Below are 22,062 nucleotides of genomic sequence, written 5' to 3'. Positions count from 1 at the left end.
GAAGCTCCTTAGTTATGAATTGGCATCCAATTAACAGGTGGAACAATGCCAGCGCTCGCAGCAGCCAGCAAGCTACAACTGTCAGTAGCAAGTTCTCTACCCAACACCTGATTGTACCTTCCCTCGTAAATTATAAACTGTAACTGCCTGAACAACTATATAAATTGTTAAATTTTAAGAAAACTCGTTGATATACTAGACTACTTACTGAATGGTAATAATGCCAAAGGAAAACGACAATCCTTTATTTTCGAAGGAACAACTGATCACACCACTGCAGTTAAGGTCTTAGCCATTTTTGAAATCCTATTATTGATATTAATTTGGTAATTTCACATAAATCAGAAAAATAGTAACTAATAAATTTTAAAAAATTCAAATAATATTGAAATCTCAGCAAACTAATTTTAAGTACTTCGTGCTTTTTCTATGGCACTCAAAACCTTCATTGCAAAATTTGACAATGTAATATAATCTTAGTTTCACAAATAATTTCAAGTAATGACTTGGTACCTTTACAGCATTCATGTGAAAAATCAGGTATTTCCATTAGGGAATTCACAGTGTAACATATCCAAACTCGTGAGCATTCTCCTTAAACTTACAGGAAAGCACTAACAACAGTCCCTGTTCTCTCAATGCTTCTCGACTTCCTACAAGATAATTTCTGCTCCTTTGACACACGTTGATCATCTCTAATCAATAACTTTCGTTTTGAAGTAATCTGCGGAGGTTTACTTGGAATGAAACTGCATTCCATACTAATTTCTTCTCTGCTGACATTAACTCGCTGTCTTCAAAATGATTCGAACATAACTTTGTTATTGTAGAAATAGTTCAAATTTCTCTTCATTAAATCAGACCCACCCTACTAGTTACATTTCTACATCAAAATATTGTTCTGTTACCCAAATATGTAAACAGTAGTTCAAGCTTTAGTTTACAGGATCTTTAGGAAACCTAAAGAATGACAGCTCTGATGTCTTCTTGCAATAAAGCAGTTCATTGCACTATATACATCTCCTTTTTGTAAATACCATGTTAATTGAATAGAAATCCAATCTTCTGTAATGGAATTACCACTTGCTTGCCTCCCAAAACTTACACATCCCAGTAGACCTGTAGCTGGCTGACCACATGGAGCGTTGCAGTCACATGGATGAAATAAATGAGTCGAGCTTTGCGACTGTTTATCTTAGACTGTGTTTGTACTGTGTAATATAATTCTCCTTATCAAGAATTGTTTATAACTAGGGTTACAATACATTTTTGAAAAAAATTGTTTTGTCCACATTCCTGTGGAAACATTTAAGATTTTTTCTGCCAGGTGTTTCTCCTAGTTGATAATGCCATATACTGTATAATGCCAATACTGGACACTGTGCACTAAATTAGGCAACAGCTACTGCCAGCGCTCCATGGGGTGTAAACTGAAGTAACAGTTTGACGCTCAGAAGAACGATTGCCTCTTACGTGATTACTGACTGGTGCTTTAAATTGTTTGTGTTGAGCAGCAAAACTGGGAATATGTGTTCCACATATTTTTTTCAACGAATATCTACGGCAGCATAGAAGTGTCCTTTTTACATCTCCATGAGATGTAGATATGTAAGTAATGATGTTCAGTTAGAGTAAAAAGTCTTCCACACTACAAATAATTTCAGCTTCAGGCTTATTCAAGTCCATAAGCTTTGATTATTATCTGTTGCTGCTATAATCTTGTAGTTGTGCTAAGTGTGTTCGTTTAAGCCGAAGGGCAGACTTAGATACTATTCAAAAAATATGATCCTGAGAAACTAGAGAATAATAATATTTATGCAAAACATTTCCAGTCATTGGATTTTAGGAGTCTGAATTTAACCAGCCATAGGGTATGAAGCATTTTTATCATTCATTTTCAGTCCACTTAACATCACATACAACATTTACCTTACCAATATGGTATCAATTCATGGTATCTGGCTCCTTGGCTGAATGGTCAGCATAGTGGCTTTCGGTTCACAGTAGTGATGGGCGACACTCTCACTCTATACTCTCGAGACTGACGTCACAGATCTCGAGACAGTTTCTCCTGTCTTGCAATCTGTGCTACGTCCCAATATCTATGAGTGTAAACTTTATAGTATACCATAAGCAGTTACTGTGTGAAATAACGTTTTCATATGGAAACGTGTGAGCCAATAAATTTTGTCAAAAGCCTGGAAAAGTACTAGGCCCTACATGTTCAGCAATGGCCCCCTTAATACCATTAACGAAAGTGAAAAGAGAATGTCAATATCTTAAACTGTTCGCGACATTTGAGGTGGACATCTTAGCTGAATAATCCTGTATAATTTATGAATAACTGTAGACAGGATGTACACCTACCCAGATACTAGATGCGCGCATTATTCAAACTTGAGACGGGGCAAGATGTGTATGGCTGCATATCCAACCACCATTACACATGAGTGGAACGTGTAATCTAAAATGCCCAATTTACTCAAATTCTTTCGACAGGGTTAATGAATTCACAATTAAGTATTTATTATTTTCCACCTAGTCGATACAATGATTGCTTAAGGCAATTTAATGGTTAAAAGTGGTACATGTTTCGTATTTTATCAACATCTTCAGCCACATAACACTGTTTAGATGAAAAATATACAAATTTTGTCAAAAACCTGGAAAAGTACTGCATGTTGAACTATGAGCCCCTTAATACCATTAACGAAAGTGAAAACAGAATGTCAGTATATTAAACGGTTAATGCTACTTGCTTTACGTCGCACCGACACAGATAGGTCTTTTGGCAAGGATGGGATAGGAAAGGCTTAGGAATGGGAAGGAAGCGGCCGTGACCTTAATTAAGGTACAGCCCCAGCATTTGCCTGGTGTAAAAATGGGAAACCACGGAAAACCATCTTCAGGGCTGCCGACAGTGGGGTTCGGACCCACTATCTCCCGGATGGAAGCTCACAGCTGCGCGCTCCTAACCGCACAGCCAACTCGCCCGGTTTAAACAGTTCAAGAGTTACTCCCTGTGGACATATTAGCTGAATAACCCTTACGTTATAATTTGTTAATACAAAATGAATGAGGTAGAGTAAGAGGGTGGTCACGGGAATATGTGATTGGAATAGTGAAGTATGTCTAGGGTAAGCGTGTTTAATAATTTGGCACTGGATGGAGATTGTATGACAAAATTAATGGTAAGGGGACTACTGGTATTGGGTACATAGTTGAGTGGGTGGAGTTGGGTAAATGAGGTGTTATTTTGCAAAGGTAGTGGAGTTTTTTTTTTGTGATATGGCAGGATGGAATGTAATTGCTGACTATCGTTGTTTTGGTATTGATCAGGAGTAGGTCAGGGAACAATGAATGTGACGAAAGTTGCTGAGTGCATAAGGACACATGATGAGTGTACTGAAAAGAGTAGTGGGTGACTTCTACAGCTGAAATGATCTTGTATCGGATATATTTAGTATGTTAGGTTAGTTAAGAAGTATTTCGTTCAGGTAGCCAGTTAGTATATAGAGCTTCAGTTTAGTATTATTAGTAGATTATTATTGTTGTTGTTATTATTATTATTATTATTATTATTATTATTATTATTATTATTATTATTATTATTATTATTATTATTATTATTCTTTTAGATGTGGATAGGTGCAGTTTTCTCACGATTTATGTACAGGATTACATAAAATCAGCTTCATGGTCCGTATCGCACTTCAATAGATTCACAATTAAGTATTTATTTATTTTCCACCTAGTCGATACAATGATTGCTTAAGGCAATTTTTAATGGTCAAAAGTGGTACATGTTTCGTATATTATCAACATCTTCAGCCACATAACACTGTTTAGATGAAAAATATATAAAATTGACAAAGTAATGCTTTAAAATTGACAAAGTAATGCTTCAAAGCATTACTTTGTCAATTTTATATATTTTTCATCTAAACAGTGTTATGTGGCTGAAGATGTTGATAATATACGAAACATGTACCACTTTTGACCATTAAAAATTGCCTTAAGCAATCATTGTATCGACTAGGTGGAAAATAAATAAATACTTAATTGTGAATTTATGTACAGGAAGCGATGGCAAGGAGTAGTTGGTAAGGGAAAGCAGGACATCCCCGGAAGAGGAAGGGTAGGAACCGGGCCTACCCACTACAAATAAAAGAGATATATATATATATGCGGAACAAAGAGGAGAGATGCAGGGTACAGTAGGAGAGCGGTTACAGCCTCACAAGGTCGGCCGCTATTGGAATGGTGAGAAAGCTGCACTGTCATCTGGTAGGGATGGTTGGGGGCGTCTTACGGGCCCCACGGATAGGGCCGGTCGTATCATCATGGGAGGGCAGTTTTTTTCTCACCAGGGATGATGACATGGCTGGACAATCAGTCGTTTATTTTTATTTTTTATCCAGCGGGATCGATGGGCGTGGCATGTAGGGACTGAGGATGACTACTGTGGTGATCCTCCCTAGGGAGTGTCACGTTTCCGGAGTATCTGATGGACCTCATGGCATGCCCTGAGAGTCTCATGTTGTTGTTTTTTCTTCTTTGTTCCTTTTTCCTGATTTTGTAAGTTTTTTAATTATTATTATCTTTTTTATTGTAAACATGTATTTGGGGCTGAACGCCTGTTATGTTCAAGAATAAATAATTTGTTAATAACTCTAGACATGACGTACACCTGCCTGATACCTCGCAGTTGTTGTTGGCAGGGTAGCTTCTTGTGGTGCAGACCAAGCCGGAGGTGTTCTGTGACAATTGGTGGTGGTAGTGATTGTTTTTTAAGAGAAAGTACAACTAGGCAACCATCCTCTATACAACACTAATCAGAGAGAAAAAATGGAAGGGATCCGGCACTTCGAAACATGAAGGTGTCAGCCAATGGAAGACGTGGGCCATGAAGAGCGTGAAAATTAAAAACGCCCTAGGCCTCGAGTGCTGTAATACCGTCGGGGTCGGTAAAGAACAAGAGTTGACCGAGGGAGGTCGGACAGGATAGATGAAAGTGAGGAGCCCGACACAAGAAAGTGAAAGCAATATCAAGACTTAGCTGAGGGCTCCGTGGTCGCCAACCCACGCTCCCAAGTTAAGAGCCACTTCTAGTCGCCTCTTACGACAGGCAGGGGATACCGTGGGTATGCGGCCCTACCCACAGGGTTTTTTTTTGTGCCGATTCCCCTTCATAGATGATATGCGTTTCTAAGCAGTAACGGCGATTGGGAATTAGAAGTGAGGGGCAAAAAACTGCACAGACAAGAAGAAATACCCGGGATTGTGGGATAATGCGACGAGGGGTGTACATGAACGTGAAAAAATCTACAAAATGGTAAGTTTTGAAGCTCTATGTGCCAATTTCGACAGAGAGGTAACAGTTTACGAACTTAAGTGCGGTAATAAGAGTGTTTTTTGAGATTTTTATTCAATACTATACAATAAAACTTCCATCAAAGGAACAATTACACATGTATTACAAGTGAATAGAAGTAAGGCATGATAAAACAATTAAAATCATTGATTAATTGACTACATACTAAGAAACTGCTTGCTTGTTGTTTTAAGGGGCCTAACATCGAAGGTCATCGGATCGGCCGTAGGTACTAAGAAACTTACAGACACTAAAGAGACTGTCAGACTGACGAATGCGCACGGCAAGTGGGTGAATCATACCTCATTGTCCATAACTTTGGCAAATAAAAGACTGCTACCCTTCCTCACAGCACATGCAAAAAAGTCTTCACTACTTGCTGTGGCGTTATACAAATCGGTTACCGGTAGCCGCGACATTTTGTGCGTATTTCCGACAAAACGTTTGTAATAATTTAAGAAAATAGAGTAAGAGCTGAAAATACAACAGGGCTTGAGTAACTTGCTTTCAAAAATAATTACGTTTCAGCCGGCTAAAATGGAATACAAATGCAACATTTTCTCCACAAAGTGGAGGCAACTGCCTCTCCCCCGCCCCGCCCCCCCCTTTGCCACTACTGTTTTTAAGTGCCGGATCATCCCAGAAGTATTTCTGTCTGCGTATTTTACTCCTTCTGAACAAACAACACAGCTGGCTGTGCTATGTGGCATCTCTTCAAAATAACGTACATCCATGACACACGTTGCCCTTTGGACATGCACGCCGACGCACGATAACTTACAATGTTCGCCACACGCAGCGCAGCGGTGCATTTCTCGTCTTAAAGTTGTCACGTACAATTATCATAGACACAATTACGCATTGCACCGTCATATACCGAAGTACCTAATTATGACGCGAATACTCTATGGCATTGTAAGGAATTATTTCCTTCGTCATCAAAATATCGGTAAACACAAACAGTGGTTATGATATTGAATGTGGGGTCTGATAACGATGTACCTGTCGAAAGAACTGGAGGAAACTCGGGCATTTTAGATTACACGTTCCACTCATGCGTAATGGTGGTTGCATATGCAGCAAGGCGCATCTTGTCTCGTCTCGAGTTCGAATAATGCACGTCTCTACAGTAGTATCCAGATAGGGGTACCTACAGTAGCCATCAGTTTTTGTACTTAGCCTGCTCATTCGTGTACTCACTGCTGCATACAATGACAGAATGTTTATTCTTTATAACTATGTTATACTGCGTCGCAACAGACCTCGGTAGAAATTAAACAAATGAACGCCCTAGCCGCTTTTTGACACGTATTGACGGCATGGAGAAGGCCCGTGGTTGGCTATTCGCATACTCGGCACAAACAACATTAAGCTCAGGTTACCTGTATGTCTACGACACGCTGCCCGCCACACAATGCGGGGATAATGCTCTCGAGAAATTTCGAGAAAAATCGATACCTTGTCTCAGACTGCCCATCACTAGTTCACAAGGCCCCAGATTCAATTCCCAGCTGGGTCAGAGATTTTTACCATGAATGGTTAATTCCCTTGGCTTGGGGACTGGATTGTCGTGCTGTTCCCAATATCCCTGCAACTGTACACCACACGTAACACTATCCTCCACCAAAATTACGCGCAGTTTCCTACACACGACAGATGTTGCCCACCCTCATCAGAGGGTCTGCCTTACACGAGAGATGCACCAGGCTAGCAATAACCACACAAATTTAAAAAAATTCATGTTAATAGGTTGAAGAAAGCAGTTCCTTCTCTGAACTGGTATCCAGTGCAAAAGACCTAGTCCAAAGAAAAGAAAGAGCGTAGACAATAAATATTCCTATGGCAAAATCAAAGGCCATTCTCCATATGAAACACATGGTAAGTGTGCAGCAGAATTTCGTAAAGCTCCGTGATGAGGAAATGACAGAGCATGGTGTTGCTTAACAAGGAACCTAGGGTTCGAATGCCTTCCAGGCTGATTTTTATATCTCTTTATTTCCACATTATTAAATCCTCTGGGCAGATTCTGCTTACAGACCAGAAAATAATTCTTGATAAAAAACAGTTAATCACATCGTAAATGTTCAGGCCAATTTTAAAAAGCGAAATTAACTAGCTGCCCCTTGCTTGTGGAGTTATTCCTTTGACTCCAGTATATATTCACTAATTCATCACTGAAGTTTAAGAGTGCCAGGAAACAGGAGCTACCCATCCCATCGTCGCCATAAGACCTAAATGTGTCGGTGCGACTTAAGGCCAATTGTAAAAAAAATGTATTATGCACCCACATACCTGATCTACCTGGGCAATGACAAGTAGGGAGGAGAGTCGAATTCAAGCCAGCAAAATGAAATACCTAAGAAGTATGGTAGGAAAGACAGATTGAGAAATGAAGATGTGAGAAAGGAGTTCGGAATTAAAAACCTAAACAAGAGAATTGATAGGAGTAAACTAAGATGGTTTGGACATGTACAGATGGAGGAGAAAAGAATTCCAAAACAGATGATGGAGATGAAGTTTGAGGGTAAGAGAGTACGAGAGAGGTCTAGAACAAGGTGACCTCCTGAGGCTGAGTGAATCCCGTTCCTGTTCTCGTACCACTTTTCAAATTTCGTGGCAGAGCCGGAAATTGAACCCGGGCCTCCGGGGTTGGCAGCTAATCACACTAACCAGTACACCACAGAGACGTACATCTACTTACATATGTATATTGTTGCATAAAATCAGCTTAAAATCAATTCATCTTCACACTCCAATATACTATAACACTTCATGCAAATAAAAATAAACAAGCTATTGTCAAGGCCGGTATAAGGAGCACAGCGAGGGATCCAGTCGGCCGTGGTTATAATACATACGAGGGTCGAGTCATAAGTCATGGCAACTTTTTTTTTTTCTTGCGAACATGAGACAACACGGAAAATCCAAGGTATGTATTTGGAAATATAGGGCATGTACTTATGCATAGTGCCTTAAGACAAATTCTGACTTCAGGAGATTCTCGTAGGAAAAGTGACAGAACACGGGCCATTGGTAAACATTGTTTATTATGGTATAGGCAGCAAATACACAAGACTACGTACAAAGGACAGGTCTCCACTGGTTACAAACCTGCGAAATAATCACCCAAGGTTTCCACTGTGCGTTGCCAGCGATGGGCCAGGCGCTGAATACTATTCGCTGCATGTGTATCGCTAACGGTGTGACACCTCTCTCCGAAATGCTCTTACGATGTCCTCTTTGTTAGCAAACCGTTGTCCACATAATGGCTTCTTGACTTTGGGGATTAGATCTAAGTCACATGGGCTCAGATCAGGCGAATAAGACGGGTGTGGAAGAAGCTCCCACCCCCCACCGTTGTAAGCGACACTGAACGATGGCTGCTGTGTGAGCTGTTGCGTTATCGTGTAGGATTACGGCGTTGTCCAAAAGATCTCCACGTTTGGTTCGCACTGCACGGCGCAATTGGTACAACAAAAAGGAATTGTAATAAACTGCATTGACAGTGTGCCCCTCACTCACTGGATAACACACAAGTATACCTTGAACATCGTACGCCAGGATTACCATAACCTTATTGGGCGACTGATTTTGTCGAACCTTGTGTCTCCATGGTGACCCCTGACCATGGCGCCCATTCACTTGACTGTCTCTTCAGTTCAGGTTCATACGCACGTGCCCATGTTTCATCGACTGCAATCATGCGATTCAACATGGCTTGTCCTTCTTGCTGAAACCTCTCCAGATTGATGCGACATGTTTCGTAACGAGTCCACTTCTGTACCTCAGTTAAGTGACGTGGCACCAACCTTGCACAAAGTTTACGCATCTGTAGGTCCTTGTGTAAAATGCGCCGTATTGTTGCCACTGGTATTGCTGTATGTTCTTGCAATTCCGCTAGAGTCCAGCTCCTGTCCTCTTGTAAACACTGATCGATCACCATTATCCGTACATCTTTGTCCATGGACACTGGACGGCCTGGGCGACGCAAATCGGCAGTTGATACTCTACCCCGTTTGAACGTCTATACCCACCTCGCCACTGTTGTATAGGACATGGCATGCACACCTAATGCTTCCCGCAGCTCTGCATGGCATTGGCGTGAATTTCTGCCGCGGAGAACTGCTATTTTAATATACGATCGTTGCTCCTGGTTGTTGACTTCCATTTTGTGACGCTCTCACTCACACGCTGAATTTGGAGGCATGCTTAGACCCACACTGTTGTTTACATACACCATCACGTGGCATCATACGCAAGTACATACCGTACATTTCCAAATGCATATCTTAGATTTTCCGTGCTGTCTCCTGTTCGCGAGAAAAAAAAATAGTTGTCATGACTTATGACGGGGAGGCTGGCAAATAAAGCTTGTTTGAATACATTAGCCTACACTTTAAAAATATTTTTAATGTATTTATTTATTTACAGTTTTCTTTACGTCGCACCTACACAGAAAAGTCTTGTGACGACGATGGGATAGGAAAGGGCTAGGAGTGGCAAGGAAGCGCTGTGGCCTGCTGTGAAAATGGGAAACCATCTTCAGCGCTGCCGGCACTGGGGTTCGAACCCACTATCTCCCGAATGCAAGTTCACAGCTGCGCGCCCCTAATCGTACGGCCAACTCGCTCGGTCATTTTGAAAATAATCACGACGCTGAATTTATAATGTGTGTCCATGCATGCATGCACACCTAATAGCGTAGTTCTATTAAAAAAACAAAGCAAAGTTATTACAGTTATCTTACGATTTTCAGAGATTCTAACATCCTGGAAAAGTATTTCAAGTACAATTATGAGTCCCTTTCTACCATTACTGAAAGTGAAAATGGAACGTCAATATCTTGAACGGTTCACGAGTTATTTGAGGTGGACATCTTAGCTTAATAACCCTGTGTATCTTGGACATTTATTTTGTTGAGTGGGTAAAATATGACTTTTATTTCGTGTGCTATTTGTACGTATCTACAATTCAGAGGATATTTCGAAATACTGTTTAAACTATTTATTTATTTATTTATTTATTTAATTTTGAAAAGGGTACGTTATCAATTATTTTGTGGAGTATGTAATAATTCATATATTGCCCATCAGTGGTGTACAGTAGCGGCAATTAGGAGGGGGGCAGTTTCCCCCCACTTTGTGGAGAAAATATTACATTTATATTCCATTTTAGCCAGCTGAAACTAGGAATTATTTTTAAAAAAAGCAATTTGTATTATCAGCTAATTCTTTGATTTATTTTCTTTAATTTTAACAAAATTATTAGCGGAAATACGCATAAAATGTCGTTCGTCCCGGATAACTGGCTTGTATAGCGCCACAGCAAGTTTAGTACGCGAACCCTTTCTTGATACCTGAGCTCCCTAGTGCTGAATCGGAACTTGGTATCAAGAAAAGGTTCGCGTACTATAGTGGAGACTGCATGTGCTGTGAGGAAGGGTAGCAGGGGTATATATATATTGCCAAAGTCATGGACACTAAAGTATGATTCGCCCGCCTGCCGCGCGCATTCGCCAGTCTGGCAATCTCTTTAGTGTCTGTTAGTTTTTTTAGTGTGTAGTCAAATGCTAAATTATTTTAATTGTATAATCATGTCGTACTTTTATTTAATTGTAATACATGAGTAGAAATGAAATGAAATGAAATGGCGTATGGCTTTTAGTGCCGGGAGTGTCCAAGGACAAGTTCGGCTCACCAGATGCTGGTCTTTTGATCTGACGCCCGTAGGCGACCCGCGCGTCGTGATGAGGATGAAATGATGTGAAGACGACACATACACCCAGCCCCAGTGGCAGAGGAATTAACCAATTATGGTTAAAATTCCCGACCCTGCCGGGAATCGAACTTGGAACTCCTCTGGCCAAAGGCCAGCACGCTAACCATTAAACTCGTTGGCTGAACGGTCAGCGTTCTGGCCTTCGGTTCAGAGGGTCCCGGGTTCGATTCCCGGCCGGGTCGGGAATTTTAACCATAATTGGTTAATTCATCTAGGGCTGGGTGTATGTCCTCTTCATCATTTCATCCTCATCACGATGTGCAGGTCGCCTACGGGTGTCAAATAGAAAGACCTGCATCTGGCGAGCCGAACCCGTACTGGGATATGCCGGCACTAAAAGCCATACGACATTTCATTTCAGTTTGCTAACCATTTAGCCATGGAGCTGGACGATAAATGTGTAGTATTGTTCCTATGGTGAAAGTTTTACTGTATAGTACTGAATCAAAATCTCACAAAACTATTATTACCGCACTTAAATTGGTAAACTGTCAACCTTTACCACTCTGTCGAAATTCGCTCAGAGAGCATCCAAAAAAAAAAATGTTCACCTTGTAGCTTTTTTTTATTTTTTTATTTTGATGATACAACCCCCTCCGCCCCCGTCCGCTATATCCCACAAACCCGGGTACTATTTTTTGACCGAGCTCGATAGCTGCAGTCGCTTAAGTGCGGCCAGTATCCAGTATTCGGGAGATAGTGCGTTCGAACCCCACTGTCGGCAGCCCTGAAGATGGTTTTCCGTGGTTTCCCATTTTCACACCAGGCAAATGCTGGGGCTGTACCTTAATTAAGGCCACGGACGCTTCCTTCCCACTCCTAGCCCTCTCCTGTCCCATCGTCGACACAATACCTATCTGTGTCTGTGCAACGTAAAGCAACTAGCGAAAAAAAACCTGTTTTTTGTCTGTATATTTTTTTGCCCCCGCACTTTTAATTCCCAATCGCCGCTACTGGTGGCGTATGCTGCGTGCAAGACGTGAGCTACCACTAGACTTAGGTTGGTTGGTTTAGTAAATGTCAAGCCTTTTAAGAGTTTCTAGCTGCGGCCGGTAGCCAAAGGAGTACCGGTATCTGGGAGTATCCTGCTGTGTTGTCATGGGTGCTGCACAAGCTACTGGCCTACTGTCCTGTCCTCTGCAACTGTCAATAGGCCTACTCTACACCTGATCAGTGGAGATGGTAGCCTAAGGTTTAGCAAATTAAAGTCTGGCTTTGTGGCTAAAAGGATAGAATGCTTGCCTTTGGTCCGATGGCCCCGGTTCTGTTCTCAGAATCAACCCCTCGTACTGTTAATTCCCCTGGCTTTGGGCCTGGTGTTTATGATGTCTTCGCTATTCATTTCATCCTCATTAGGTCACCACCAAACCTATACAAATCTGCTTACACTCCAGGGTTGGCTTTTCCCCCGGACTCGGCGAGGGATCCTACCTCATCCGCCTCAAGGGCAGTGTCCTGGACCTATACAAATTCCATGCATTATTATTAGTAATTAGACGTATTTGAGCACCTTCAAATACCACCGGACTGAGCCAGGATCGAACCTGCCATGTTGGGGTCAGAAGGCCAGCGCCTCAACCGTCTGAGCCACTCAGCCCGGCATTATTATTATTACAAATTTTGAATTTTACAGCTTTACTAGAGGTCGCGCATCGTTCACCGGTTTATTAGCTTCCTCGGGAGATCAGTGGTGGTGTCCGGCTCATAATCACGGGTTCGATTCCAACCAACAAAAGAGAACATTACACCTGAAAGATTGCATTTCATTTTAGCAGATCTAGCTATTTAAAAAACTACATTACCCCTATAACAGCAGCCCTGCAGTGTCTTCCTGCAAGGATGTACTGTACTGTAGGCCTAGAAGTAACAGGAGTGAAATATCAGCACTCTTGTTTATTCGTATCAGAAGCAATGCATCATATACATTATTAATTAAGAATGAAAAATAATTAGATAGACCTAATTGGTGAAAACATACTAGAGGTACATTCAAGTAACAATTATATCATATCGGACCAGAATTTGGCGAGATCTCGACCATTTGGTGTGGCCTTCACCAAATCTTGCATGGTGCAAACGAGAGGACAGGAGTTGCAATTAAGTAGGTGCGCCATGGTTTGTTCCAGAAAGTATACGATGAGGAACGCATGGTTGTTAGTAAGCAGTGGCGATCTGATGGACCGAAGCCTAGCACAGCTATGCCCCCGGTCCCCGCACCTATCGGCATACATCAGCAAGCCTCGCGAGAAATGGGTCGACGGGAGAGGGACGCAGAGTCTGAGCTGCAAGATCTGTCTCTGATGCCTTGCTCTCAGAAATACGTGCTAGCTACTCATTCTCTTTGGTGCTAGCGCTGTGAAGAGGAGGCGGACCACCTGTTGATTGAATCGGATAATACGATTACAGCGCTTCTCCGGTGATCTCCGGTACTACCGACGGAGGCAAAGCAGTTACGGAGCTCCGGAGGTTAACCGGAGGGCCGCCTCCTATTCGCAACAGTAGCTCCGAGTGTAAGGACGTAGTGGGCTGTAATTTCAAACTTACGTCCATGAATGTAGGCGCCCGATAAAAATCGTTACCTACATACACAAAAATTGATCTATATCACCGATATCTGCCTTTGCTGGCAAGATGTAGTGTTTACAGTGCACTATGTCTTCTGGTATGGGCTAGAGCAATTTTGTTACTTTCATTGATCTGTCTCAGCTTTATCCTTGGCTTTGACAAAATGAAAGTGACTGAGGTATGAGTGATGCTAGTAATGCCATTCCTTCTGCAGCCAGTCCCTGCTATGAATGGTGTGAAAATATTTCTCATAGGGTCGGTTGGTGCATGCATTTCAGTGGGCTTGGCAGACTGATATGTAATAGCAACTTCTGGCTCGGTGAGGAAAGCAACGGGAAACTACCTCACTCCTCATTTCCCTAGTACGCCTCTTCAGTGATGCCCCGGCCATCTATGACAGCTGATGGCGGAGCTGTTGAGGATCCAACCAGCCTTTGGGCTGAGGACTAAACATACATACATCACCGATATTCCATACAATACCCCTTAACAAAGAACGTATAGTCATTCAGAATAATTAATGCATCCTCTCATTTGTTATCAAGAAAATGCAATTATATCGACATATAATACATACCCCATATACCTGTAGGTATAAACCCTGTAGATACAACAAACAATATATCTAAATAGGTTCAGTTGTTTCTCAGAAAAGTGCAGGCCCTACCTGTGCAGAACTTACACAGTACACTTCGTTCATTATTATTATTATCATCATTATTATGGAAATATTCCCATTATATTGGCGCTAGAATACAGTAGTTTCAAGTTAAATTTGAATTCGCTTTTAATTTCTGGACATATGTAAAAATCGCGAACGACATGCAGAGGTAAGGAATGATTATTTACGAGCGGACGGAGGAGTTCAAGTAGTTCAAGTCTGTAAGTGCTGCGCTGTAAAACATGGCACAAATAACTTGTAAACACCGGCCTCGCGGTGTAGGTGGCAACGCGTCCGCCTGTCACCCGGCGGCCCCGGGCTCGATTCCCGGCCGGTTCAGTTTTTTTAAAATTTAAATTATTAACATCCCTGGTCTGGGGATTGGGTGTTTGTGTCATCCTTAACGTTCCTTTCCTCGTATTCAACACTTTACACTACCGCCATTTACATAATACACGCAGGTTTCCTCACATATGGTGCAAGTAGAGGCAAAAGATCTTCAAAGGTCGACGCCCCGAACATACAGCATTAATTTTTTTTAAAGAAGGATTGTAGTTTCGCGCAATAATAGCGACAAGTTATAAATTCCTGTGAAAATGCTCGTTCATTCCTCCCGTATGAAGTTCACACTACGCGCTTGTCATTCAATGTGGGTTTTTTTTTTTTTTTTTTGCTAGTTGTTTTACGTCGCACCGACACAGATAGGTCTTTTGGCGACGATGGGACAGGGAAGGGCTAGGAGTGGGAAGGAAGCGGTCGTGGCCTTAATTAAGGTATAGCCCCAGCATTTGCCTGGTGTGAAAATGGGAAACCACGGAAAACCATTTTCAGGGCTGCCGACAGTGGGGCTCGAACCTACTATCTCCCGAATACTGGACACTGGCCGCACTTAAGCTACTGCAGCTACCGAGCTCGGCCATTCAATGTTTGTATGTAAGAATGCTATCTGTAATATCGTCCAATAATAAGGGTACCGGTATAAACGAGGGGCCTAGTTTCTCACGATAATAGTGACAAGTTATAAATTCCTGTGAAAATGCTCGTTCATTTCTCCCGTACCAAGTTCACACTACGCGCTTGACTTTCAATCGGAGGTTCTGATACATAATTACGTTTGTACGTAAGAATGCTATCTGTAATATCGCCAAATACTTAAGGTATTAATTGAGGGGCCTAGTTTCGCACATTAACAGCGACAAGCTGTAAGTTCCTGAGAAAATGCTAGTTCATTTATCCCGTACCACGTGCACACTACGCGCTTGTAATTCAATCGGAGGTTCTGTTACATAATTATTATATTTGTACGTAAGAATGCTATCTGTAATATCGCCAAATATCTAAAGTATTAACGGAGGGGCGTAGTTTCTCACATTAACAGCGACAAATTCCTGTATAAATGCTCGTTCATTTCTCCCGTACCAAATTTAAACTACGCGCTTGTAATTCAGTCGGAGGTTCTCCGGAGGCACCGATTGAAAGCGCCCGGAGCCTCCGCTCCGTAAACAGCGCTAATATGTGCGTTTTGTCTCATTGCTTTGAAACGGTCTAGAATCATACGTGGAATTCGCTGGTTGGCTGGCTTCGTTCTCGACTACTATTCGTCCTTACGTCATGATGTGAGGTGGGGATGATCAGCTGCCCAGGTGATCTGGTTTTGTATGTTTTGGTCAAGGCTAGAAGTCAGAAGTAGGTACCTGTCATCGGAGTCAGAACTTCTTCCAATGCATCTGCTTGAGGTAAGATGGTTGAATGGAACATGTTGTAGAGTTAAACCAGTATTTCACCTAATTCCATTTATTGACCATATTTTCACAACATAAACTAGGCCTACATAATTACAATAGCATCGCATGTCTATGGAAATTTCATGTAAAGTAATAAACATCGAAAACTTGGAGAGTCTCGGGCCTTCTGCGTTTTCGTCATCCTCGTGATTGCTTGTGTACCGGTATTCATTTTCTTATATTCACTTACTTTCAGTCCAGCGTATTCGTTGCATGATACAACGAACCTATTTCCTGTAATCTTATTTTTTTCTGACCTAGTAGCTACATTCGTCTGTTTGTGTATGGAGTTCTGGTCATTTAAAATACCGGCACCGGTAGTCCTCACTTTCGCATTCACTCTTACTACTCATTGTCCTCTAAACTTAAGTTTGCCTTAGTACTAATTTAGTTAGAAGTTTGTAGTTCTCGTAACTTCGTACTGTAGATTACTCTGGAAGGAGCCCTAATTTATAACTTTCATCGCACCAGTGGCCACTTCCTATACCATTCAAGATTTTCATCGCTTTACTCAATCGTGTTCGAATGTCTGATACGAACGACTAACACACAACTATAACCCGTATTTTGTCTTAAAAGTGCCCGCTGGTCTGTCTGTAGCATCGAGTGAAAATGTTTTAAAGTTAGGCAATAGGCAAAATTCAGTTTCATGATTAAACTTTTCATAAATCTCAGATGCACTAGTCGTGCTTCGTTGTGAGCTACATTTTGCTTTGGTCTCTGCAAAGAGAGATTCAAAAACATTAAATCCATCCAGAAATAGCAACAGGTGGAGGTGATAAGTTACCGTAATTTAAACAACTTCTCACATTTAATGTTCGGATAAAAGAGCTTAGCAATACCAAACAGAAATGAACGGCGGTTGGTCTTAATGGGGCAGGGATGGCTTGTGGCAGGTGATAAGTTCTACAGCATTTGAAGAGCCGGGCTGAGTGGCTCAGACGGTTGAGGTGTTGGTCTTCTGACCCTAACTTTGCAGGTTCGATCCTGGCTTAGTCCGGTGGTATCTGAAGGTGCTCAAATAAGTCAGCCTCGTGTCGGTAGATTTACTGGCACGTAAAAAGTCCTGCGGGGCACGCCGGCACCTCGGCGTCTCCGAAAACCGTAAAAGTATTTAGTGGGACGTAAAGCAAATATCATTAGCATTTCAAGACTTGCATTGGTGTTCTTACCAGAACCTTTATACCTCAAGGACACTTTATCACTATTGTTACCCAGACTTGCAGGACTCAGTCTGATGGCGAGCAGCCGCTTTTGACGCTGTCGGTCTTGTATAACACTTGCTTCCCGTGAGGTAACTTAAAGTAGGACCCACGAGAGTTGAAGTCTGACGTTTAGCGCCACCGGCGAGAAAAAGTTGACTAACGCTGCTCGAAAATGGCCTGTTGCTATGGCAACGATAACAGAGTTGCAACATTTTAGGACGCTATCACCACGTGGGTTGGCTTGCTCTCAGTCACTTTTGTCATTCATATTCCGACTGATTTCTTTTCTCGATGAAGTATCGTCTTCCTATTGTGTTTATTATACCGTAGATTATTTTTGAATTGTACAGGTACCGTTAACAATCGGAGTTAAATAATAAAAAAACTATCAATGTGGGTAGTGTTGTTCTATTCTGTGATTAACATGTGCATTTGTTGAGGTTATTGTCAGAAACTGATGATTTTGTTAGTGATTATGAAATCTTGTATATATATCGATAATGTCGTGTTCTGTCTTAAATGCTGGAATTATTAACACGAGCTTAGGAACCGGTTAAGGTAAACGAATTGTATTAGGCCTAGGCCTACATGTTTTATTAAACACTCAGCCTGTCTGAAAGGGTGGTAGGCTGCAAATTGAGGTAACTATGACAACGCAGCGTACTTCGTAGTTACAGCTTTCACCGCTCACCTGTCAGACTTCAACTCTCGTGGGCCCTACTATAATCGTTTAGGGCCCATTAGTGTATTGGGTGACAACTTGGCAGGTTCGATCCCTGCTCAGTCTGCTGGTATTTAAAGTGCTCAAATACAACAGCCGTTCTCTTAAAGTTCGTCTGCACGAAGCTTTACAATTTTTCGCTAGTGAAACAGCTCTTCAATTAACTTTTCGCCTTAGACCCAGTGATGTTATAATCATGAAGTTAAAGGTGTTTTAAAAACCGGGCAGAGTTTCTGACTGTAAAGCGCTGGCCTTCTGAGCTCGGGTTCTAGGTTCAACGCGGTTCAGTCCAGTAGTATGTTCAAATATCCCAGCCTCGAATCGCTAATTTACTGCACGAAAGATAACTGCGGGACAAAATTCTGGCACCTCGGCGTCTCCGAAAGCTGTAAAACATAGTAGGAAATAAATCCAATAAAATTGACGTTAGGCCTACTTTTTTGAACTTACGAACGAATAAGAAATATTCAGAACTACATCACTATCCTTATAGGGAAGATTTCAAGACATTAGTTTCCTCAGTCTAGAAGTTCTAACATATTTCTAAACTACTGCACATAGTCTACTAGAATTAACCCCGCGTTCATTAATTCAACCGTTAGATGTTTTTTAACCATAATAAAAATATTAGGCCTAACACACTCAGTTTTTAACTAAATAGCTTGAAATACATTCGGTACTTTCAATACGGTAGGCTTCTTAAGATACCGGGTTGGGGGATGTTACAAATATTAACAATTATAAAAGACCATATTATTTTTTTAAACTGGTTTCCTTACAGAGCTTTCGGATAATGACAGGAGCAGCACCGTTTCCGAAGATAGTCCTACAGCTTTAAGCGATTGTCTTTATGCCTTCATGCACACAGCGAATTTGAAACAAACGGGGAACTACAGACATCTGAATTGAAACGGTATATCTGAAGGGGTGATTTGAATCCGAAAAATGAATCTACTGCTGTACCGGTACTTCGCCCGCGGCATGTCAAGTAATGATGGTGGCTTCAATAATATTCGGCATCAGTTTGAGAGTCTTGTTCCGTTGCAGAGGGAAGGAAAATTCATATTCATGAGAAGGATTCAGTGCCACAATCGTCTGCTCCAAGATATGTTCTCCAGGTGGCTCAAAGTTGTTCAAAAGTTCTGTCGTGTACGAACTTTTTTCTGAGACCAAGTTCCCATTCAGCACTATCGAGTTCAGGGCTCGAGAAAAGGTTCGCATACTATAGTTGACAGCCTCATCTGTATTACGGTAGGCCTACAGGTCGTGCCAGTAGACGTATGCATTTAAAGAACACCGGATAATTCTTGTACCGGTAAGTGTTGCTTGTTGACGTCGTTGACAACGAGCAAGAATTTTCTTTGACACAGCCATGCGTGATCGTACATGGATGGGATCTGCGACTTTGAGAAATGAAGGTATCCGTCAAAGAAAGAAAAGGGCCATGACGGGTGTAGAAATTAAAGACTCCCTATATCTCGACAACGAATACAGTTGGGTTCAAAATAGTGTTGACCAAGTGAGGATGGATAGGATAGATGAAAGTACGTTAAAAATTTCAAATCCCTGCGTGCCGTAGATTTGGCTGGACATCGTACATACGCACAATTTACCAGATATCATGGACTGAACGAAAATGGCTTCCTATGCCATGGACTTAAAACGGCACCCCCTGAATTGAATTATTATTATTATTTACGAGTATCTTGTGTGATGTTTCCTCTAAATAAGACTGGGTTAGTTGAAAGAAAATACGGTTCCAGTTTTATTGCTGGTATAGCGAAATCCTCGTATTCCCTAAAATTTTAAGTAAATGAAATTATCAGGCAAATATTAAATAAATAAATACAAAGTAAAAGTAATGAAAGTAGGTCTTTTCCTGTATAAAGGTTCGTCGAAGAATAAGTTAAAACATTTTATCCCTGCGTGCCATCCCGATGTGGTGGGGGCAGTTCGAATAATGCCCACGGTATCACGTGCCTATTGTAAGAAGCCACTGAAAGGGGCCCCAGGGGCCTTAACTTGGGAGTGTTGGTTGGGTACTACGGGGTCCTTAGCGGAGTCCTGGCATTGTTTACACTTATGCTAGGATCCTCACTTTCATCTATCCTATCCAACCTCACTTGGTCAACACTATTTTGAACCCAACTGTATTAGGTGTAGAGATATAGGGAGTCTTGAATTTCTACACTCGTCATGGCCCTTTTCTTTCTTTGACGGATACCTTCATTTCTCAAAGTTGCAGATCCCATCCATTTTTTTCTATCCAATTAGTGTTATAGAGGATGGTTGCCTAGTTGTACATCCCCTTAAAACAATCACCACCAACTGTGTGCCGTAGATTGGGCTGGACATCGCACACAAAATGGCTTCCTACGCTAGACTTAAAATGGCTCCTTGACTTGTATTGCTGACCTTGTGTATGTTGCCTAGCGACTTTTTTTATTTTTTTAATTTTTTAAATACAATCTGCTTCGTTAGACCGTTACAAAAAGGTCTTATGGCGACCATGGGATAGTAAAGGTCTGGGGTGGGAAAGTGGCCGTGACCTTAATTAAGGTACAGCCCCAACATCCGTCTGATGTGAAAATGGGAAACCACAAAAAACTATTTTCAAGGCTGACGACAGTGGGGTTCGAACCCACAATCTCCAAAATGCAAGCTCACAGATGTGCGCCCCTAATGGCATGACCAGCTCTCTTGGTGATCTATGTATTTAATCCTGGTGATGCCAGCATGTTGGATTGTCATATTCCAACAAGTTTTCAGCCGGGTTTTTATTCATGAGTTGCCAATGAACATGAAAATAAAAAATTTGGATGTCAAGATGTATTTGGACCCTTTCACATCTGTTAAAATTTTCAGATTTATATGCCATGGATTTGGCTGGGCATTGCAAACACACATACTTCCTTTTATTATACATAAGCTCGTGTGCATGCATGTTTTCTAAAAGAGAATTAATCCACAACGTAGTTACATGCCCTGCTGTGCTATTACTTTCACATATTAAATTACCACAGTGCCATTTTTTCAAATGGCAGCATCTCTAAATTGCTCATCAGTGTAATATTGGTGAAGAAACTTGGCTAGGCATGTGGAAAAACATCTGAAGTAATCAACAATTTTGTGAAAATTTCAGAAATTCATTCAGTAATGTAAAGATGGTGGGCACAAGGTATGCTGAGGGTAAGCTCACCACACAGTCCCCTAGTGTGCACGCACAGGTGGATCGTTAATCCTGTACAGATGGTGCAGCGATGGAGTCCCATGCCCAACCGCATGCGCACTGCCTCTACATTAGCATAAAGCAGTAGCGATCCGTGAGACATTGGTGTTTCAAGCGTACGGTGCACTTCAACATGGGTAAATATAAGAATGTGACAGTGGCAAAAAGGGGCAATAGTGTTTGGCCGTGCCCATGGCCATACGGTGCGTGAAGTTGCTGGATTTGTTGGTGTTCTGCAGTGGACTGTTAAACATGTCTACAAACAGTGGTGTATTACACATGGCCACGAAACTACAAAAGTTGACACCTCATTACCCGCAGTTTATAACATTGTAAGAAAGTAGAAATTAAATCTTGCTTGGAATGAGTGTCGGAGGAGAGATGTGTTCACTGTGATGTTCAGAACCTGGCATCCCACACCCAGAAATATTTACTTTTATAACCTACCAAAGAACATTACACAACATTTTCCGTTGCTGCAGTAGCTACTTGCATTCCTATTGGCCAATGTTGTCATGTGGCTTCATTCCCGTCAATCATTGATTCAGTTACCAACCCCGGCAGAATAACAGCATAAGTAAACAGGCCACCAGAAATAAACAAACGACAGTCAGTCTATGCATACGTGTATTTAAAAGTTGGGCAATAAGAGAGATATTAAACTTTAAACATTATTGCCTCCAGCCCCTAACCTAACCAATTCAGACCAGGCCTTACCCTAACCTAGACAGACAAGTTGCCTTGT

At 41.6% G+C, this 22,062-nt stretch overlaps 1 long non-coding RNA gene across 2 annotated transcripts in view; it reads left to right on the top strand.

Moving 5' to 3' along the window:
- The first annotated feature begins 16,002 nt into the window (after positions 1 to 16,002).
- LOC136875480 (uncharacterized) overlaps positions 16,003 to 22,062 on the top strand; it is a 39,685-nt gene continuing 33,625 nt past the window's right edge. For both annotated transcript variants that reach the window (XR_010860447.2, XR_010860446.2), the window contains exon 1: positions 16,003 to 16,114. This is a non-coding gene — a long non-coding RNA (uncharacterized lncRNA). The remainder of the gene's footprint in view (positions 16,115 to 22,062) is intronic.

Source organism: Anabrus simplex, chromosome 6, assembly GCF_040414725.1.
Source record: "Anabrus simplex isolate iqAnaSimp1 chromosome 6, ASM4041472v1, whole genome shotgun sequence".
Lineage (NCBI taxonomy): Eukaryota > Metazoa > Arthropoda > Insecta > Orthoptera > Tettigoniidae > Anabrus > Anabrus simplex.
This window is presented reverse-complemented; position numbering and strand designations above follow the sequence as displayed.